At 36.7% G+C, this 22,771-nt stretch overlaps 1 protein-coding gene across 13 annotated transcripts in view; it reads right to left on the minus strand.

Annotated features, from left to right (window-relative positions):
• Positions 1–22,771, minus strand: part of GUCY1A1 (guanylate cyclase 1 soluble subunit alpha 1) — a 61,442-nt gene that overhangs the window by 30,940 nt on the left and 7,731 nt on the right. For 4 of the 13 annotated variants that reach the window (XM_074338406.1, XM_074338409.1, XM_074338405.1 and 1 more), the window contains one exon: positions 8,014–8,204. The exons of 6 other annotated variants lie outside the window; for them this stretch is intronic. The gene's annotated coding sequence lies outside the window, so the exon portion shown is untranslated. Of the gene's footprint in view, positions 1–8,013; positions 8,208–22,771 lie in introns of all 13 variants that reach the window. 3 more of the 13 variants (XM_019733230.2, XM_074338408.1, XM_074338404.1) reach the window with 1 other exon arrangement.

Here is a 22,771-nt window from a genome sequence, read left to right on the forward strand (position 1 = left end):
TTTTTTATGAAACTAAAAACACAACAAGTTGTGCTCACTTCAAGATCAGTTAAGTGTTTAGTCTCATTAAATCACAAATGCATAAACAAACTAATTAGCATTCTTTATCTGTTCAACTGATGAAATTATACTGTGAAACAGATGCATGCAGTGCTGGTACCTTGGAAACCTCTTTTGTCTTGTGTTTGCCTTCCAGGAATACAGCAAAGGTCCATCAACTCAACCAGTGATTTTTTTCATGTGTAACATTAGCAGTAACCTCACAAATAGCTTGATCGCTTGCTGAATTCAGTGCATACTGTGTTTCCCCGAAAACAAGATCTGGCCGGACAATCAGCTCGAATGTGTTTTTTGGAGCAAAAATTAATATAAGACCCGGTATAATAAAATATAAGAAATATAATATAATGTAATGTAATGTAATATAATACAATATAATATAATACCAGGCTTTATATTAATTTTTGCTCCAAAAGATTCAGTAGAGCTGATTGTATGGCCAGATCTTATTTTCAGGGAAACACAGTAGCTGGTTGTAGAAATGACAGTAACATGGTAAAGGAAATGCAAATTAATTAAAGTAATAAATTTGGTGACAAAGCCTTGGGAAGCTGTGGGCTGTATGTTCTCAGAAACTCAGAGAAATATTTGCCATTCCCAAAGTTGATGATTAAACAGCCTCCAAATATACAGGACGCTCTCTCCTTCTTACTAGTAAGTGATTAACTGCTATGGTGAGAATAAGGACCCAGTTAGTGACTTGTATTAATAACCAGGAGGCCTTATTGTTCAGGTAAAGGGAAGCACCATCATTTAGGAGCCAATTAAGCACAAAAACTGTGTTTTCTACATGTAAAAAGACCTGAGGAAAACACTCCACAGGTGCTCTCTGACACAAGAAGACATTTTTACAGCAGCAAGCATTAAAGAGCAGATTTTAAATTAGAAATGGGTGTGGGCTACGAACTAAGTCTCCATAATCAAAGCAAATACCTATATCTATGTCCAACATCGTACCTAGCAGTGCCCAAATCTGGGTTAAAGAGATGGAAGTGTGTTAAGATGAAATTCCAAAGTCTAGATTTTTAAGAGTAGCTGAAAGGAGGAAAGAACTTCAAAACAAACTGCCTTAGTAAGGATAAAGTTTGCATACTCCAGTACAAACTGCCACAGCCATTTTTATAAACAAATGTCAAGAAAACAGCTTAATTTTTAGGTAGACTGAAAATCTAGAAAGTTTTCATTCCTCCCAAATTGAAAAAATATTAAATAAAATCCCATGAATCAAGAATTTTAAAATGTTTCTTTTCACTTTGTGGTAGGAAATATTTATAGACTTTTCCCCTGTGATATATCAGGAAGGGAGGACAAAGTAGTAGGAAAACCGGTGAGGGTGTCCAAGTCTCTCCAGTACTAAGTTAAGAAAAAGGCAAGCAGATGAAGGTCAGACACTTCAGACCTTCCCTTCTCCCTGGCTTTCCCGTGATCTCTGCTGCCCTTTCTAGTCACACTCTGGTAAGATCAGGGCTTCTGTGCTGTGTTCACTTCCTTAAACAATATTTATTCCTAAATCTCCAACTCTCTGGCTTTTGCTTCCACTGTGTTACTGAAAACCTTCCCTGAGAAATTAAACAGTGAGCTCCTAAAAGTTAAACCCCAAGAATCCTTTGGCTCTTAATAGGCTTCAATTCTCCATGCCATTGGCATTTTCTTTTCCATAATATCCACTCCCATAGATTCTTTGATATACTGGATTCCCTTCTACTTCAGTCATGTATCCATTCATTCTATTCAACATATATTTATGGATGGCTACAATGTGTCAGGCATTCTTCTAGATGCAGTGACAGAGCAGTGAGTAAAGAACATCCCCTGCTCTCAGGGAGTTTCCAATCCAGCTGGGAAACTATTTCTGACCCATTAGTCCAAGTGTGACATGTGCTACAAAAACGGGAGGCACATAGTGCTCGAGCAGTGCAAATCAAGCATCCATACCCAGTCCCGGGAGGAAGAGACATCTGAGCTGAACTGTGGCCCTGAGCCAGGTAGAGAGAGTTGAAGAGAGAACAGTATGCTCAGCGGTCAAGACAGACCTGGTCATGTTCTAGGAACTGAAGTAATTGCAGCCTGGGCAGAGCATGGAGTCAAGGAGAGAAAGGTGGTGGTGGTGGTGGTAAGAGATGAGACAGGCTGGGGTCAGGATTTGGAGGGCTCCATAAACCATGTTGAACAAATTAAAACTCTATTCTGAGGTCAACCAACTGAACGATTAAGGAGTAAGAAAATGAACAGATTAGATTGCATTTTTAAAAGATTATTTGGAATGCAGAATGAGAAATGCATCAGAGTTGGACAGATGGTTGGTCTTGGTTGAACTAAGAGTGACCCTGAGAATGAAAAAGTAGATCAATTCCAGACGTAGTTCAGAGAGAGGATCCACAGGCCTTGGCTACTGACTACATGGGGACTGAAGAAAAGGCAGAACACATTCCTCTCACTTTGCTTCTCAATACCACAGCCAAAGAAAGACTCCAGGGTCCATGGGGAACAATCAAAATGGTCCATAATGTAGTTCCCATGACTCTGGTTATTTAGTCATGAGCAAGTCCAGATCTGAGGTTTTCAATATTACGTAACACCTTGTAGGAGTTGTTGTGCTCCAACTCTCCTGTTAAAATCTCCTTTTGGAAAGCAATTTCTCTGTTTTCAATAGCCGAGACATGGGAAAGCTGACTCCAATTTATGTTACAGAATAGAGCATTCATCTTCCCAACAGACAGCATTTGCATGCAAGTATACGGTATTTTCATCTATCTTCAGGAAGAGTAGAGGGAGCTTATCTTAATTTTTGGTAACTACAGAGCCCATGCTGGTAACTCTTCCAAAAGAAAGAGGTCAACTCAAAAGGTGATGGCAACCTCACCTCTAGGGACCCAGGAATCCGCCCCCCCCCCCATGGCAACTGCCTCACTAAAGCTGCAGTACCAGACACAAATTATGTTTAATAAACTATATTAACTCTTTATTAAAAATAAGGTGTGAGCCACAATCTTTTTCACTGGGGTTAGGGGGCAATTTTATGACATCTTGGAAGTAATAGTAAGGTTTAGTATACTCTAGAGCAGGGAGACTTTAGGAATTAGCATTTTGTGATTCTCAGTCTGTTTTTATATCAACATGTATACAGAATGTTTTATAACTAATTAAAGAGCAAAACCTTTGGGAATATAAATCCTAAATATTTATGATTTTAAAGCTCTCTAGTGTGATAATCACTGAAATTTGAATACAGGCAGTTAGCACTTCTTCAAATTAAACAGCCTTACCATTTATGATAGATCATGCAGGTTACAAAGAAATCAGATAAATGTTTCAATATTTTGTTCCTGAAATATATCAAACATTTTCCTGCAGCTATTTCTATAATTCCCATCATACTTATATTGCTAAAATAGTTCCTCACAGAGACTTAATTATTTAAAAATATATTTACTGAAAATACAATGATTATGAATGGAGTTAAGGGAGAAATGTAATTCCTGTTTACACTATAAACAGTCAATGTTTTTATCTATTTTCAGATAAATACTGTGTATTTCTGAAATGTGAATCAGCTCATAGGCAATTATAAGTAGGAGAATACTGTACTATAAAGTAGCAGTCATGCTAGATTCTCACCCACCCCATGTTCTTCCCCTTTGCTCAGTTTGACCACATGCCGTTTTTAGAAGTACTTATTGCACAGTTTTCCTTCATTTTTACGTTGTCTCCACAACTCAACAGGCTCGACTTCTTTTTATAGTCCCTTCCCCTCCAGCTACTTTCACTTTTTTCCCTTAAGCTAGGCCTATAGTTACTGCAGTACAGTATCCGTTAGAACTCAACCTGTCTTTCTAATATGTTTTTAAGGATTGTTATTGCTTTTGTTAGTGCTCATAAGTGTTGATTGGCTTCACCCTAACACATTTTCTTCCCATAAGTTCTTTTTTTTCAGCACATAGTTTTGCAGTATACAAAGATTTTCAGGAACATATATGTCATGTTATGTCAGAAATGCTTGTACTTTCAACAGTATTTGATTCAAATTTATACGTAATGTGAAAAGGCTACTTAACTACCTGGGAAAATCACCTAATCGGGTCACATTCTCTAAGACTAGAGATTTCGAAAACATAATCTGATGAAACTTTTAAAATGAAAACAATTCCATGATGATTAAACAATTGGGCTGATTGATAACTTTCATTTAAGTGACATAATGAAACTGGTGACTAATGACATTATAATTTCCATTTTCTCTTCTCTTTAATTTTGGCCCATCAGGAAGTTCTGGATGCACATCTGTGACTTCATATCATACATACATACACATATACTTATTTTTCCCTCTTTGGCAATAATGATTTTTAAAGTATCACTCATGTAGATATAGAGAGAGATCAGGTCCCATAAATGTAGCCTCAGGGTTGTGCCCTGAGGTAGTGGAGTTCGCACAGCAGTAAAGAACTCAGACTCTAAGGCCAGATGGTCTGTGTTTGCTTCTGGCCTCTACCATTTACCAGCTCTGTGACTTTAGTCAAGTTCTTAACCTAACGTCACCTCAACTTTCTCTATCTGGAAAATAGGGATATTAATAGCAATTATCTCATAAATGTGCAGTAAGAGTAAACATCAATAAATGAAAAGCACTTAGGAAAACACCTGGCACGCAGAACGTGATGAATAAATGCTAACTACCACAACATTGGACAGTAGAGAAGTTAACCTCATTGAGCTTCCGTTACCTCATCTGCAAAATGGTAAAAAAGGTGATGAAACAGAGATCCATGAAGAATTAGAGAAAATACAGGCAAAGTTATTCTACAAGGGAATAATGCTAACAGAAGTCACTAAATAAATAATTGACAAATGTGTTCCATCTTCTCAAGAAGATCCAGAAATGTTTTATACCTATGACACTTTTTCTTATCGCTTTTCAAAGCCAGAGGAACTCTGCTATATAACAGGTGCTTGGTACCATACAAATATAGAAAACATTCTCCACTTGAAGAACATTAATGCAAGAAAATAATATCTGTGTCAATAATTAGGGTTCCTTTTATTGAATTACAAAAAGAGTTTACAGCACAGCCCCGAGGAGTAAGATTCTATTTTGGTTTTATCTTATGTAGTTCCATTAGCTAATAAGTTGCATGCCAAATTTCGTTAATAAAATATTAGAATAAAAATTGAAGGACTATGCTGTATTTTAAATCTCTTTTTCTACTCATTAAACGAAACCTGCTATATAAATCAAGCAAGCCTTATGTTATTAGAGTATATATTGTATTTTGTTGTGTATAATGTGAACCCACATTTTTGGCCTATACTTTCAGGGGAAAAAAATCTTTCGTTTTAATTTTTTAATTCAAATTTTTATTTGTTTACATTTAGGTACTTGTTTTTTGTATCATAAAGGAATTTTAGCATTTATTTTTTAACATATTATGGTACAAGAAATTTTATGCAACAAATAATTACAAAACACAAGAACAAATACAAGGTAGGAGCAATTTCACGTACCAGTAACAAATTTACCTTGTCAATGTTTACTTATTTTGTGAAAAGATTTAGGTGATGGGCAGAGAAAGGTGAGATACTAACTGGTGTGTTAATTTTAGTATGTTTATGAAATCAAGGCAAGTCACCGAGAGTTTAATGAGGAGATGTAGGAGTTTCTGACAAGAATGAAGTGGGTTCTGGGATTGACTCTCATACCTGTAGAGCATTTGAATTAACATTTGAACAATGAGGAGGTATCAAGGTGGCCATTCTTTATGGGAAGGAAGTGGTAACCTTATGAGCACGTAATTCACACTATGACAGAATAAAGTCAAATTATCTGAGCTGTCATATTTGGAACAAAGATTCTGGAAGGAGACACAATAGTGACCCTCATGATTCTTCTACTCCATCCTTTGGCATTTTTCCCAAGATCCTTGAGAAAAATGACAACAAACCAATTGAGCCATGAAAACTTAAGACTTGTAAGCTCTGCTGGAGATAGAAACTTCCTCAATCTAATCAAGAACAAACTAATCAAGAAATGTAGGCCTGGCCACACAGAAAACAACAGAGAAAAAACCAAAGAGAATAGGAACAAATGTTGTCAGTGGTTGAGGCATAGGCAGTGGAGGAGATGCCTACACTGGGCCTGGACTGAAAGGGTCAGACAAAGCTAAACCACTACTGAGGAGAACACTGGACACTCACGACACACACTCACACTTGAAAATAGGGGTTAACAACAAATGGCTTGTGAGCCAAATCTAGCCTGCTGCCTGTTTTTTTATCAGCCCTTGAGCCAAGAATCATCTTGATATTATTAAATGGTTGAATAAAAGTCAAAAGAAGAATATTTCAAGATATAGGAATATAGATGAAATACAAATTTCAGTGTCCCATAACTAAAATTTCATTGGAACATAGTCACACTGACATTATAAGAAACATATATTTGGTCTTTGCCCATCTTCCCTCTTTCCCTGTTTCCTGGCACATAGCTCATAAAACCCTTGAATTGCCAAAGTGATAGCATCTTTCTGTATGCTAATGAGGTAACAGGAGGCTGGGGGTCCTGGATATGTTCAGGATGGAGCCTAGTTGGCAGGGGAACCATCCAGGTGATTAGAGGGTTGGAATTTTCCATCCCACCCAGATCTCTGGGGATCAGAGAAGGGTTGGAGGTTGAAGTAATCACTAGTGGTCAGTGATTTAATCAATGGTTGAAGTAATCACTAATGGTCAGTGATTTCATTGCCTACACAATGAAGCCTCTATAAAAAACTCCTAAGTGGGAGCAGTCTTGTAGGACTGAGCCATTAGTCTATGGGATCTGCCACTAACTCCAGGTAGACAGTGTTGGAATCGAATTGAATTGTACAATATCAAGCTGGTGTTGGAGAACTGCTTGTGAGGAAAACAAACATTTAATGTCAGAAGTGTAGTACTGACAGTAAAAGAAAAACAGGAGGTTTACTTTTACAAGCTCATTTATGGACGTATGGCCTATGGCTGCTGCTTTCAAACTACAACAGCAGAGCTAAGTAATTACAAAAGGGACCACGTGGTCAGCAAAGCCTAAAATATTTACTATATTGTCCATCTTGTCCTTTATACAATCAGTTTGCTGATCTCTGCCTTAAGGGATGACATAGGATATCATAAGCATTATCTCATTTAATCTGCACAAATGGGGAAATTAGTGTGTGTGTGTTTAAGGGTTACTATTTTTTACATAAGAAGAATCTGAAACATAGATTAAGTCATTTGTCCTTTGTCATCGCTAGTGAGTGGCAGAAGTAGGAAACGAACCTTGGCCTATTTTATTACAGAGCCAGTGCTCTGGATTGGACTTGAGAAGTAAGGGGCTTAGTTATTATTACTGAAATTCCTCTTCCCACAAATATAATCTGGAAACTAAGGATTAAATTTACCTGTTAAAATAGAAGACAGAAGAAAATGGAAGGTCAGACTGTCGGGCATGTCAATTGAGGGAATGAAGCCTCGAAATTCCAGAAATGCAGGTATGAGAGAAACTTTCAGGGTCCCAGTGATCTCTAAGGAGACTCCCTTTTGTAAAATATTACTTTGAGCCTCTCTTGTTCTAGGAATTAGTGTAGATCTGAATTTTTGCATAATGATTAGAAGACATCATTACCAGAAATGAATTTTGGCTTCTGAACACGTACTTTGCAGGTATATATCTGGATACTCACAAAGGATATGCTAAGAAAGACTGAGTTCTTTCCCATTAAATCTGAAACCACTTCCATATTCTTTTAACATCTTCTCGCCTCTAATTGGTTCAAAATAGTGAAAGTAAAAAGAAACTGTCCTGTTCACAGTAAATCCTAAACAATTGTTCAGTATCTCTTACATAAAAGTCTACATAGAGACACAGGCACTTTCAGAACAGAAGTTTAGAACCAGAAGCGACGTTAGAGATAAGGTATTGCAATCTTTCCCACTTACAGATGCTCAAGCAGAAGTCCAGATTTTGGTGACTTGACCCAAACCTCAAACTCTTGAAGTATAGAGACCAGACAGTGCCTCAGGCAGTTTGACCAGGAGCTCAGAGTTCACTGTAATGCAGTCTGATCACCTACTCAACTGCAATGCAGAGAAGCGCTGCTCCTTTTGTGGACCTCCAACAATTGTAGCCACTGCTTTGAGAAAAAGTTAACAGCATTTTTATTCAAGTTCCACACTGAATCATTTGAGGCTTATTGTAAACACTTCATCTTAATCCCATCAGAGGCTTATGTTTCATCTTCATATCACACTAATATTAATACACACTATAAAATTGTTTTGGCTGTCTACAGTTTCTAAAATATTTCTACAGGCTCTTCTGCATGATTTTCTCATCACCTTTTGAACTTTCTCAAGAAAGCTATCTTTAGTCCGTTTCAATTTTCTAAATATATTTTCTAAATAACCTTACTCATTATCCTGTCTTTGCCACTTAATTGAAAGTGAGACTTGTTTTTAGCCTTAATCTAACTAACCAATGCAGATCACGATTTATCCAACTTTGGACTTTCAGTAAGTTATTTTGTGCTGAAATTAAAAGACAGAACTCCTGGCTTGAAGTCATCTGGAAGGGATACAGATAGCTTAAGTTCTTATTATCAAATTGACTCAATTTTTTTCCTTTTATTTTCCTTGGATCTTTGGTATGTACAGAGACAAATATACATATGTAAATGACACACAAGAAGAACAACTCTTCAAAAAGTTTTCCTGTATAGTTTCCTTTTTCATTTTATTATTTTATCAGCTATTTTATTTTTTTATTTTTATCATTTATTTTCCTTTTCTATTTTATTATTTATTTTTTACCTTTTTGGAAGGGAGAAATCTCTCCATACATAGAAATTTATGAAGTTCACTAAGATCTGCCAAAAAATGCTCATGTTATTCCTTAGTCTCCTGTTCTACCACTTCACTATGAAATTCGCTAAATGGAAAACCACACACGCTTCCTATAGTTCAGTGCTTTATTAGAAGCACTGAGCACAGTATTACGTATTATTAGGCGTTCCATAAATATTAACTAAAGACAATAAAAATACTAATATTAGGTTATTAACTATAACCACTATATGGGGCAGAACACAGGGAAAAAACCAATAAGATGCAAATAAGATGAGGCTACTTTAGAGCGTATGGAATGCCTGTGTTTCCTGAAAAAAGTTTTATAATGAGCTATTAATAAGTTTATTTATAAATCAATCAATATTTTCTGAGCTTCTGAAGAGAATAAAACTACTCCCTTCTTTAATTTTCTTCAAAGTCTAGTATGGGTGTGTATAAGTGTGTGTGTGTGTGTGTGTGTGTGTGTGTGTGTGTGTGCCCGCGCGCGCACGTAATTTTCTTAAATGACTAAAATAAAAAGTGAAGAATAGGTAGAGACAGAACAGTAACAATATTTATAAGAAATATAACTTTTAGGCAGTGGCAGCAAAAGGATGATCAGGGAAAGCTTTTTGGAATCTATGAAATTTGAGCTTATTTTTTGAAAATGACTAAGGTTCAGACATAAAGATGTTAGCAAAAGGGCATGCCATAGAGGAAGAATGGGGTAAGTGCATTTGAGCAATGAAGGAAGTTGTGGGAAGGGACAGGAAAGGAGGGCTGCTAGAGATATTATAAAATTAAAGTTGTCATCATGTGGCAACTGACTAGATCTGAGGAGCGAGATGACTCTGAGGTTTGTCTGGTAAGATAGTGGTGCCATTAATAGAAGGAGGTAACAGAAGTAGGCTTGAAAGAAGGGATGTTGAATTTTGTTTTATATACACGGATCTTGAACTATTAGTGGAGCATCTACTTAGAGATGCATTTGAAATTTGTAGTCTTTAATGAAGGAGCATATAACAGACTAGTGATATTAATTTGTGGTCCTCCACAGAGAGGAAGCCATTAAATTCAGGAGTTTAATTCAAACTGTTCAGTGTCAAAGGGTTAGAAGGAGAAAGAGAAAATGGCCAAATTTAGTATCCTGGAGAAAATTCATATTTAAGAATTGGAAAAGGATGTTATGACTAATGTGGAGAAGCAGCTATCAGAAAAAAAAAATGATGAGAATGTAAACAGAAGAGGACATGCTCAAAAATAAGTATATGTTATAAGTCTGAAGAGGGTCAGGAGGTCTATTAGTCAGCTAAAGATGCCATAATAAAATGCCAAAGACTGGAGGACCTTACCAACAGAAATTCATTTGCTCACAGTTCTGGAGGATGGAAGTCCAAGATCAGGGTGCCTGCAAGGTCCAGTTCTGGTAAAGTCTATCTTCCTGGTTTGCAGATGGCTACCTTCTTGCTGTATCCTCACATGGCACAGGGAGAGAAGAGAGCAAGCTCTCTGGGTTGTCTTCTTCTAAGGGCACTAATCCTGTCACTAGGGTCCCACATTGATCACCTCATCTAAATCTAATTATCTCCCAAAGATAATCTAAATATCATTACACTGGGGATTAGGGCTTCAACATATGAATGGAAGGGGTCACAATTCAGTCTTTAGCAAGTAGACTGAGAAAATATCATTAAACTTTTAGATGAGACAGACACTTATGACTTTGATGAGACAAATTACAATAATAACAGTGGAGTAAAATGAAAGGAAATAAGGAGCTATGGTGAGGAAATACCGCAGTATTAAATGAATAAAGATGATATTAAGGACAATGGATTAAGGAATAGCAAGTTTGAAAGAAGGATTTTGAGGATTAGAAATCTCCGGATTTATGTATATTGGGAGCTTTCTGTAAAGAGGAATACTTATTCCTACTACACACTGTACAAAGTTAGCTCAAAAAAAGTAAAAGCGGAGTCTACCACTTCTGATTAGGTTACAGAAAATCACAAGAGACTCCTACTCCAACCCCAATAATAAGAACTAGCTCAATAAGCTATACAATTATAGTTTTTTTTATTTTTTTAATCTATCCGACAGCGTCTATTAAAAAAAAAAACTACAGTTAAAGTCATGCTTTAAAGTGAAAGTCTGAACACTTTCTCACTATAATCAGGAAAAAGGCAAGGATGCCACCTTTTACCACATCTAATCAATATCGTATTGAGGCTAGGTCCTAGCCATTGCAATAAGTTAAGAAAAAAGGCAAAAAGATTGGAGAGAAGTAAAACTGTCTGCTATATGCACATATAATTGTTTATGTAGAAATTTCCAAGGGCTTTACAAACTAATAACTAGAACTAAGAAGTAATTTTAGCAAGGTTGCAGGTTACAAGGCTAATACACAGAAGTCCATTGTAATTTCTATACTGATAGTAAACAATTTAGACATATTTTTAAAAATCCATTTATAATAATAAAAACAAATATAAAATACATAGGAATGAATCTAACCAATGGCTTGTAAGACCTCTATACTTAAAACTACAAACATTGGTAAAATAAATTAAAGAAGGCCAAATAAATGGGGAGATATACCATGCTCATTATTGTTAAGGTATCAATTTTCCCTGAATAGTCTTTTCATTAAATGCAATCCCTATCAAATCTCAGCCAGCTTTTTAGTAGACATTGACAAAATGATGCTAAGTTTTAATGTAAAACATAGAACAGTTAAATCAATACTAAGGAAGAAAAACAACACTGAAAAATACACACACTTCATTTGAAACTTATAAAGCTACAGTGATCAAAAAAGTTTGGTATTGGTTTGAAAGGAATAACACAGAGATCAATGGAATAAAGAGTCTAATAACAGATATGCATTTATTTGTTCAATTATTTAAAAAATGTATCAAGGCAATCCAGCGGGGTAAAAGAAAGCTTTTTCAATAAATGATGAATCACCTGAATATCCATATGGGGAAAAAAATGAACTTTGATCCATATTTAATATCAAACACAAAAATGAATTCTAAATTAATCACAGACCTAAATGCAGAAGTTAATACTATGAAACTTCTAGGAGAAAATCTTTGTGATCTTGTATGAGGCAAAAATGTTTAAATAAGCACAACAAAGCATGAAACATAAAAGAATATGATTAACTGGACTTCATCAAAATTTAAAAATATTTTGCTTTTGAAAGATACAGTTAAGTAAATAAAAAACAATTCACACACTGGGAGAAAATATTTCCCACACATATATCAGCAGAGAAATTAAATCCGGAATATGTAAAGTTTTACAGTTAAATAAGTGAACAAACAATTCAATTAAAAAAAATGGGCAAAAGATCTGAACAGACACTTCATTAAGGAAGATATATAAATACCCAATAAATATCTCTTTAGATGTTCAGTATTATTAGTCATGAGGTGAAAACCCTTTACAATAGCTAAATTTTTAAAGTTTGACAATGCCGAGAATTAGTAATGATGTAGAATAACTAGAATTCTCATATACTGCTGGAGGGAATCTAAGAAGAGACAATCACTTCGGAAAACAGTTTAGTGGTTTCTTAAAATGTTAGAGACGTCATCAAAATGGCGGCGTGAGGTGAGCCTCTGTAAAGCTCCCCTGGAATTTACAACTAATCGAACAACAATAACTCCACAAAAGACTCCCTGCATAGCAGACAGGCAAGACGAAGAGGCCCACTACTAAATTCACCTAAAGGTGGGCGAATCACATGAGTCGGGGAGTACAGAAGGGAGAAGTGCGGAGACGGAGCTGCCCGGGCGCAGGACGCAGACCTAGCTCAGTCCTCCGAGCTCGCTGCTTCCCGGAGCTACCGCAGCTGCGGGAGAGGGAAGCACTCGGACTGCTAGGGCTCCGCTTATGGCCCACAGGGCTGAGGGGGCAGCATATAACACGGCTGAACCCAACGCTAACAACAGAGACCTCGGAGAAAAGACTGAGGGAACAAGGCTGAAAATGGTGGTATAAGACCTCACTGCTGAGCAGAGAACGGAAGCCTTAGGCACTGAGACTAGCCGCCCCCTCCCTACCCTCCCAGAGCTCGCCCTGCCCCCATCTGCCTGGTGCTAGAAGTGGAACAGTAGCAATGTCAGATTGAAAGAACAGAATATTTGCTGTTCTGAGAACTGTGGACTGCAGATACAGATTCGTAGCCCAACTAGTTCTGGCAAAGAAGAGGTTGCTGTGGAAGCAGGACCAGCTGTGGTGGTTGTTGCCGCCATTGCTCTGGGCCACCTCTCACAACTCACCCCGCCCCTGGTCCCACCTATCTGGGCGGATCCCTGCAGGAGTGAACAGAACTGCTGAAACATACGGGCTCTGAATCTGGTGCAGGAAGAGCTTTGGAACATCAAAAGCTCTCCGCATACCCACAGGGACACTGCGCCCTGTGAGCAAGGCGAACTATTAACAGAGGAGAAGCTTGTCTCCCAGGGAATCCCCCCATTGTGTGAGAAGCTGGAATGGTGCAGAGAAAACATAGCAGTACCGTGTAAGAGAGAAAAAAAAAGGCTGCAGTCGGAGAGAAAATAAAACATTCTACCAACAAGTACTGGAAAACAAAAGAAAGACCTCTTCCTATCACCCTGTTGCAGAAGCCACTCCTGTAGATGTCTAGGAAAAGAAATAATAAATCAGCAATTGCCATGAATAACCAAGGCAACAAGACAGCTCAAAAAGAAAGTGAAAAGTCTCCAGAAAAGGAACTTAAAGATATGGAAATATGTGACTTAAATGACAGAGAATTCAAGACTGCAGTTCTGAAAAAACTCAACGAGATGCAAGAAAACACAGAAAGGCAGTTTAAAGAACTCAGAAACTCAATCAAAGAACAACATGAACATTTTACGAAAGAGACTGAAACTTTAAAGAAGAACCAAATAGAATTTCTGGAGATTAAAAACTCAATAAAGAAATTAAGAATAAAATAGCCAGCTTAAGTAGTAGAGTTGGCCAGATGGAGGAAAGAATCAGTGACATCGAAGATAGAAACCTGGAAATGACATGGATGGAAGAAGAAAGAGACTTGATACTTAAAAGAAATGAAAGAACTCTACAAGAACTTACTGACTCCATCAGAAAGAGCAATATAAGAATAATGAGCATACCAGAAAGAGAAGAAAGAGAGAAGGGAACAGAGAATATATATTCAAACAAATCATTCATGAGAACTTCACAAATTTGTGGACAGAACTGGACCCTGGAATCCAAGAAGCAAATAGAACACCTAATTACCTTAATCCCAACAGGCCTTCTCCAAGGCACATTGTATTGAAGCTGTCTAAAATCAACGACAAAGAAAGAATCCTCAAGGCAGCCAGGGAAAAGAAGACGGTAACTTACAAAGGAAAGCCCATTAGATTATCATCAGATTTTTCAGCAGAAACTCTACAAGCCAGGAGCGAGTGGAACCAAATATTCAAACTATTGAAAGAGAGAAATTATGAGCCAAGAATAATATATCCAGCAAAGATATCCTTTAGATATGAAGGAGGAATAAAGACCTTTCCAGACATACAGAAGCTGAGGGAATTTTCTAATACATGACCTGCACTACAAGAAATACTAAAGGAGGCTATTCGACCACCATCAACAGGGACAATTTGTGGCAACCAAAACATAAAAAAGGGGAGAGTAAAGGCCTGAACCGGAATACGGAAATGGAGAAAGTAAGCGTGCTGAAGAAAACGGAATACTCTAAATATCAAACTTTCTTTTACATAAACTTAAGGGTAACCACTCAAAAAAAATCCAGAACTGAAATACATATTGTAATAAAAGAAGAAACAGAGGGAAACATCATAGAATACCACCACACAGAAATAATAGACAACAAAAAGAAAGAAACAATGGAGACACAGCCTTACCAGAAAACTAAAGATAGAATGACAGGAAATCCTCACATATCAATAATCACCCTAAATGTAAATGGACTGAACTCACCAAGAAAAAGGCACAGAGTAGCAGATTGGATCAAAAAACTAAACCCAACCATATGCTGTCTACAAGAGACGCATCTCAGCTACAAGGACAAGCATAGACTCAAAGTGAAAGGGTGGAAATTGACACTCCAAGCAAATGGTACACAGAGAAAATCAGGTGTAGCCATAATGATATCAGATGAAACAGACTTCAGGGTGAAAAGGATAACAAGAGACAAAGATGGACATCTCATAATGGTAAAGGGGACTATACAACAAGAAGACATAACAGTCATCGATATTTATGCCCCCAATCAGGGAGCACCGAAATATACCAAGCAACTACTAACAGAACTAAAGGGAGAAATTGACCAAAACACAATTATACTAGGGGACTTAAATACATCATTGACAGCTATGGATAGATCATCCAAACAGAAAATAAATAACGAAATAGCAGCCCTAAATGACACATTAGATGAAATGGACATAATTGACATATATAGAGCATTTCATCCTAAAACATCAGACTATACATTCTTTTCTAGTGTACATGGAACATTCTCAAGGACAGATCATATATTGGGACATAAAATCAGCCTCAGCGAATTTAGGAAGATTGAAATCATACCAAGCATATTCTCTGATCACAAGGCTTTGAAATTGGATATCAACTGCAAAAGGAAAGCAGGAAAAAACACAAATACATGGAGATTAAACAAAATACTTTTAAAGATAGACTGGGTCAAAGAAGAAATTAGAGGAGAGATCAAAAGATATGTAGAAACAAATGACACTGAAAATACATCCTACCAAAATTTGGGGGATGCAGTGAAAGCAGTTTTAGAGGGAAATTTATATCATTACAGGCCTAGCTCAAGAATCAAGAAAAATCCCAAATAAATAACCTCATGTTACACCTTAAAGAACTAGAAAAAGAAGAACAAGTGAAACCCAAGGTCAGCAGAAGAAAGGAAATAACAAAAATCGGAGCAGAACTAAATGAAATAGAGAACAAAAAGACAATAGAAAAAACTAATGTGACAAAGAGCTAGTTCTTTGAAAAGATTAACAAAATTGACAAACCCTTGGCTAGACTCACTAAGATAAAAAGAGAGAAGACACTAATTAACAAAATCAGAAATGAAAAAGGGGAAGTTATCACGGACACCACAGAAATACAAAGGATCATCCAAGAATACTATGAAGGACTATATGCCACCAAGTTCAATAACCTAGAAGAAATGGACAAGTTCTTAGAAACATATAGCCTTCCAAGGCTGAACCATGAAGAACTGGAAAATCTAAACAGACCGATCACCAGTAACAAAATTGAATCAGTCATCCAAAACCTTCCCAAAAGCAAAAGTCCGGGACCAGATGGCTTCACTAGTGAATTCTACCAAACCTTCAAAGAGGATCTAATACCAATCCTGCTCAAACTCTTCCAAAAAATTGAAGAAGAGACAGTACTCCCTAACTCATTTTATGAGGCCAACATTACCCTGATACCAAAACCTGGTAAGGACAACACAAAAAAGGAAAACTACAGACCAATATTTCTGATGAATACCGATGTAAAAATCCTAAATAAAATTCTAGCAAATCGCATGCAACAATGCATTAAAAAGATTATTCATCACGACCAAGTGGGGTTCATCCCCGGGGCACAAGGATGGTTCAACATCCGCAAATCCATCAATGTGATGCATCACATAAACAAAATAAAGGACAAAAATCATATGATTATATCAGTTGATGCAGAAAAAGCATTTGACAAGATACAACATCCATTTATGATTAAAACACTTAATAAAATAGGTATAGAAGGAAAATACTTTAACATAATAAAGGCCATATATGACAAGCCCTCAGCTAATCTCATAATTAATGGTGAAAAACTGAAGCCCTTTGCTCTACGTTCAGGAACACGACAGGGCTGTCCCCTATCACCTCTGCTTTTCAACATAGTGTTAGAAATCCTTGCCAGAGAAATCAGGCAAGAGAAAGAAATAAAAGGCATCCAAATTGGGAATGAAGAAGTTAAATTATCACTCTTTGCAGATGACATGATGCTATATATAGAAAACCCTAAAGACTCCACCAAAAAGCTATTAGAAACAATCAACGAATACAGTAAAGTTGCTGGCTACAAAGCCAACATACAAAAGTCCATTGCATTCCTATATACTAACAATGAAATCTCAGAAAAAGAAATACAAAAGCAATTCCTTTTGCAATTGCAGCAAAAAGAATAAAATACCTAGGAATAAATTTAACAAAGGATGTGAAAGACCTATATGCTGAAAACTATAAGACATTTTTGAAAGAAATTGAAGACACAAAGAAATGGAAAGACATTCCGAGCTCATGGATTGGAAGAATCAACATAGTTAAAATGGCCATATTACCCAAAGCAATATACAGATTTAATGCAATCCCCATCAAAATCCCAATGGCATTTTTTAAAGAAATAGAACAAAAAATCATCAGATTTGTTTGGAACCACAAAAGACCCCAAATAGCCAAAGCAATCTTAAGAAAAAGAACATTACTGGAGGTATCACACTCCCAGACTTTAGCTTGTACTACAGGGCTACAATAATCAAAACAGCATGGTATTGGCTGAAAAGCAGACACATAGACCAATGGAATAGAATTGAGAACCCAGAAATAAAACCACATAAATATGGACAGATAATTTTTGACAAAGAAGCTAAAAACATGCAATGGAGGAAAGACAGCCTCTTCAATAAATGGTGCTGGGAGAATTGGATAGCCACTTGCAAAAGAATGAAACTGGACTGCTATCTGTCACCATGTACCAAAATTAATTCAAAATGGATCAAAGACTTAAGCATAAGACCTGACACAATAAACTGCATAGAAGAAAACATAGGTACTAAACTTATGGACCTTGGGTTCAAAGAGCATTTTATGAATTTGACTCCAAAGGCAATGGAAGTAAAAGCTAAAATAAATGAATGGGACTATATGAAACTTAAAAGCTTCTGCACAGCAAAAGAAACCATCGACAAAATAAAGAGGCAACCAACTGAATGGGAGAAGATTTTTGCAAACATTGCCTCGGGTAAGGGGCTAATATCCAAAACATACAAGGAACTCATGAAACTAAACAACAAAAAAACAAACAACCCAATTGAAAAATGGGCAGAGGACCTGAAGACACATTTTTCCAAGAGGACATACAAATGGCAAATAGACATATGAAAAATTGCTCAACATCACTAATCATCAGAGAAATGCAAATAAAAACCACAATGAGATATCACCTCACCCCAGTCAGAATGGCTATCATCAACAAGACAAATAGTAACAAGTGTTGGAGAGGCTGTGGAGAAAAAGGAACCCTCATACACTGTTGGTGGGAATGCAGACTGGTGCAGCCGTTATGGAAGGCAGTGTGGAGGTTCCTCAAAAAATTACGAATAGAATTACCATATGACCCAGCAATCCCTCTCCTGGGTATCTACCCAAAAAATCTGAAAACATTTATCCATAAAGACACGTGTGCTCCAATGTTCATTGCAGCTTTGTTTATGGTGGCCAAGACATGGAAACAACCAAAATGTCCTTCGACAGATGAATGGATAAAGAAGTTGTGGTATACATACACAATGGAATACTATTCAGCAGTAAGAAAAGATGATATAGGAACGTTTGTGACAACATGGATGGATCTTGAGAGTATAATGCTAAGCGAAATAAGTCAGACAGAAAAAGCAGAGAACCATATGATTTCACTGTGGTATATAAACCAAAAACAACAAAAGAACAAGACAAACAAATGAGAAACAAAAACTCATAGACACAGACAATAGTTTAGTGGTTACCGGAGGGTAAGGGGGGTGAGAGATGAGGGTAAGTGGGATCAAATATATGGTGATGGAAGGAGAACTGACTCTGGGTGGTGAACACACAATGGGATTTATAGATGATGTAATACAGAATTGTACACCTGAAATCTATGTAATTTTACTAACAATTGTCACCCCAATAAATTTTTAAAAAATGTTAAACATATCCTATCATACCACTCAGCTGTTCTATTTTTAAGCATTTACCCAATAAAAAGGTAAATAATATATTCTAACAAACACTTATACGTAAATGTTCATTGCAGCTTTATTTGTAATAGCCCCAAATCGGAAATGTTTCAAATATCTTTCATCATGTGAATAAATAAAAATGGTGTTATATAGCCATATATGTAAAGAACTCTTACTCAGCAGATACATGCAGTAAAGTAGATAATTATGCTGAGTGAATGAGACCACACACACAAGAGTATATACTGTAATATTACTTTTATATAAAATCTGCACACTGCAAACCAATCTATAAGTACAGAAAGCAGATCAACAGTTACCAGGGGATAGGAGAGGAAAGGGGAACTGACTAGAAAGGGATACAGGAAAACTTTTAGGGGTGATGGAAATGTTTTTTGTTGTTTTTTTTGTCTTGACTGTGGTGGTAGTTTCATAGGCGTATAAACCTGTCAGATCTTACCCAATTGTATATTTTATATATGTGAAGTTTCTTATACATAAATTATACTTTAACCAAGTGATTAAAAAAAAGAAAAAAAAAAAAAACTCAGTCAAGGAGTCAGACAAACCTAAAGGAACTAAATTCCAAAATAAATGAATAGCGGGCCCTAGGAGAAATGAGAGCCATGGTTATTTTCAGCCTAGATGAAGTAGTAGAAAGTGACAGAAGTCCATAGACAGAGGTCAAGAGAAGCTGGTTAAACTTCCAACTGATGTATTACAGATTAGAATCCTGAGGAGCCCCACAACTTATATTGACTCAATCGTCCATACTTGCAGCCTAAGACATATGTGTGATATGACACTCACAACCTATGACACATATGACACATGAAGAGGAAGAAAAATGTGACGCACGCACAAGAGAACAATTAATGGAAACAGACCAAAAACTGGCCCAGATATTATTATCAGACAGGAACTTAAAGATAACCGTGATAAATGTATTACAGAATCCAGGGGTAGAATTGGAGAGCATATATAAATAGGGAGTTTCAATTGAAAAATAGAAAGTAAAGAAATAATCGAAAATGCTAAAAATGAACAATACAATATCAGAAATAAAGGATATAATTGGCCTAACATCAGAAACAAAGAAGAGCATGGTGATTAATTACAGTAGAGACAATATGGACATAACATAGTTTTCAATTAAGAGAATGAACACGGCATTGGATGGCAGAGTTAGGCAGTCAAGTATGGCCGTCAGATTATCTGCTTGAAGTTATGAACACTGTGTGATCCCTACACCACTTAAAATGGTCTTTAACACATGGTATGCAGGAAAAGTTCTTGACAATATTGACCAATGATTATTTACCAAGGACAACAAATTAATGTAAAGAATCATATCCAAAAACCATTTTACTCTGTGTAGAACAGACCAGACTGCACAACATGCAGCTACCAGTTTCCACTAGGCACTGAAACATATCCAATAGTAAGATAAAAATAACTAAACCAGTTTTACTCTGGTTTAATTTAAGTACATAATGAAGGCCACAACATGTTGGTGAGGAAATATGTTCTAAACGCCCCCCTTTAACACACTGCTTCATTAGCAATGAAGAAAACTAATAGGTAACAAAAATATAAAGAAATAGTTATTTTCAGGACCTGCTCTCCTTTCGTTTGACCTTCTTCCTGTCTGAGCACCATGTCATTGCCGATTGTTCCCTGCTTGTATCTATCTTTCTTGTCTATGCCCCACATGCTGGGTCTTTCAGTTTCTTTTACTCTTAACTTTAAAAGTCTATGTCCAAGAAACCACGCTCTTGATTGAAGGCAGAAGGCAACATAATAAAAGTGAATTTTCCTATTGGGCAAGCATGGTTGTAGTGGTCTTTTAGGTAAAAGAGTTGTCCCATGGCTTCCAAAAAATAAAATCCAAAAGATTGCAATAATACAAAGGAATTTTAGGCCATGAGAAGGACCAATAGGACAGAAACATTTTTGGGGAGTGGCCTTGCAATACACCTCATTTATAACCTTCTTGATCTTGGCTAAGCCAGCAAGTGAGCTTTAGGTGGTAATGCAACCTAAGTTAGGATAAACTCTTATAGCTTCAGAGGGAGGAAAGGGGAAAGGCAGAAACTTCAGTTGCAAGAATTTGCTATCCAACCAAGGTACATGCTCTGTCAAGAAATATCACAGCTCTCCTACATAATACTGCTGATTTTTTTAGCATTAGATGACACAATAACAGCTTAAGAATATTTTTCTGGGTAGTCACCACAGAAAAGAACCAGATATAAATGTTGTGGCATATTAAATTGTTATTTGGGGTAGAGGTGGACAAAGAGGAATGTTACTTACAATTAGTGGCTGTAACTATTTCAAGCATTACAAAAATGGAGTTTTACCCAAAGAGTTTTTACTGGGAGGACTGCCTTTTGCTAATTCCACTTACAAATGCATAATGCTAATCCTCCAGTGTGAGGACACCTTGTTTTAAATGTTGACATATCAAGTACTGATATGTTACTGTGTTTGTCCAAATCTCTTCCATGTTACCCTTGTAACCTTCTAAACATTTCACCTTTATTGCTATATTGATTGAACTTTGTGCTCACAAATACACAACTTAAAAGTTTATATTGTACTAATGGAGCATTGAAATTCCTCGCCCTGTGTTTTATTAACTTGATATATAAACTACATATCCTTTAATTACTTACAGTAGAGTACATCCGAAGCTGCAAAATGATTGAAAATTGAGAACAATAAGCAGCTAACCATTTCAGTACACACGTATAAAATTAGACTATTGAAATAACAAAACTTCTCTAATAAAAACACGCAGTATTAAAGTTACAGGGTTTCTCAACCTCACGAGTAGAAACACCTGATGCACAGTAAGCCGCCAAATAATTTCCTAGGTAAATCTAGACCTGCATATCAAACTTCAAATAGTTTGAATTGACTTATGAAGGTCTAATTAAAAGTAATGCATACACCCGATCCCAAACTCAAAAAACAAAATGGTTCCATGTTACCTAATAAAGCAAAGAGGCAGCCTGACATTCTGGTCTAGAAATCTAACCCCTCTTTACCTTCCATCTTTTTATAAATATTCTCCTACATAACCTCATTGCTCCAAGCAGACCCATATCATCTCACACATTTTTACTGAGTGTTTATGATCCATGGAGCCCTTCTATTAGGTGTCTGTGAATAGAATGAGAACTAAACAGAAATGGTACCTCCTCCCACAGAGTCTAACGGTCTAATAGAGAAAACAGACAATTCAGCAAGCCATTGTAGTAGAGCATAATGATATGAGGGGAGTTCAGGGAACTGAAGGAAAACATAGCAGTGCCCCCAATTCAGACTTGGAAGATCAGGGATGGTTTCTGAGAAATAGAGCCTCGTTTGAAATGTAAAGACTGAGTAGGTATGGGCCTCTCAAAGATTGAGCAAGGGGAAAGGAAAGCTAGAAAAGGAGGGAGAGAGTAGTATTTTCCACAAAGGAATACCTCACAGCTGTGGCTTGAGAAGATTTGGTGTTGCCTTTTCTCTCTCCATTTTTTGGAGACACACACACAAACACACACACATACACACACACACACACACACACACACACACACACACAGAGAGACACCACTCACCTCACCTGCTTCCTGCAAGGCTCCTTTCCTTTCCTCTGTCTAGAACATTCTTTCCATTATTCTCTTATTTAAATCCTACATATCCTACAAAGTCCAACACACTTGTTCTGTTTTAAAATCTCAACTACTGTGTTTCCCCAAAAATAAGACCTAACCAAAAAATAACCCCAGCATGATTTTTCAGGATGACATCCCCTGAACATAAGCCCTAATGCGGCTTTTGGAGTAAAAA

The sequence above is a fragment of the Rhinolophus sinicus genome, linkage group LG07 (genome assembly GCF_036562045.2).
Source record: "Rhinolophus sinicus isolate RSC01 linkage group LG07, ASM3656204v1, whole genome shotgun sequence".
Lineage (NCBI taxonomy): Eukaryota > Metazoa > Chordata > Mammalia > Chiroptera > Rhinolophidae > Rhinolophus > Rhinolophus sinicus.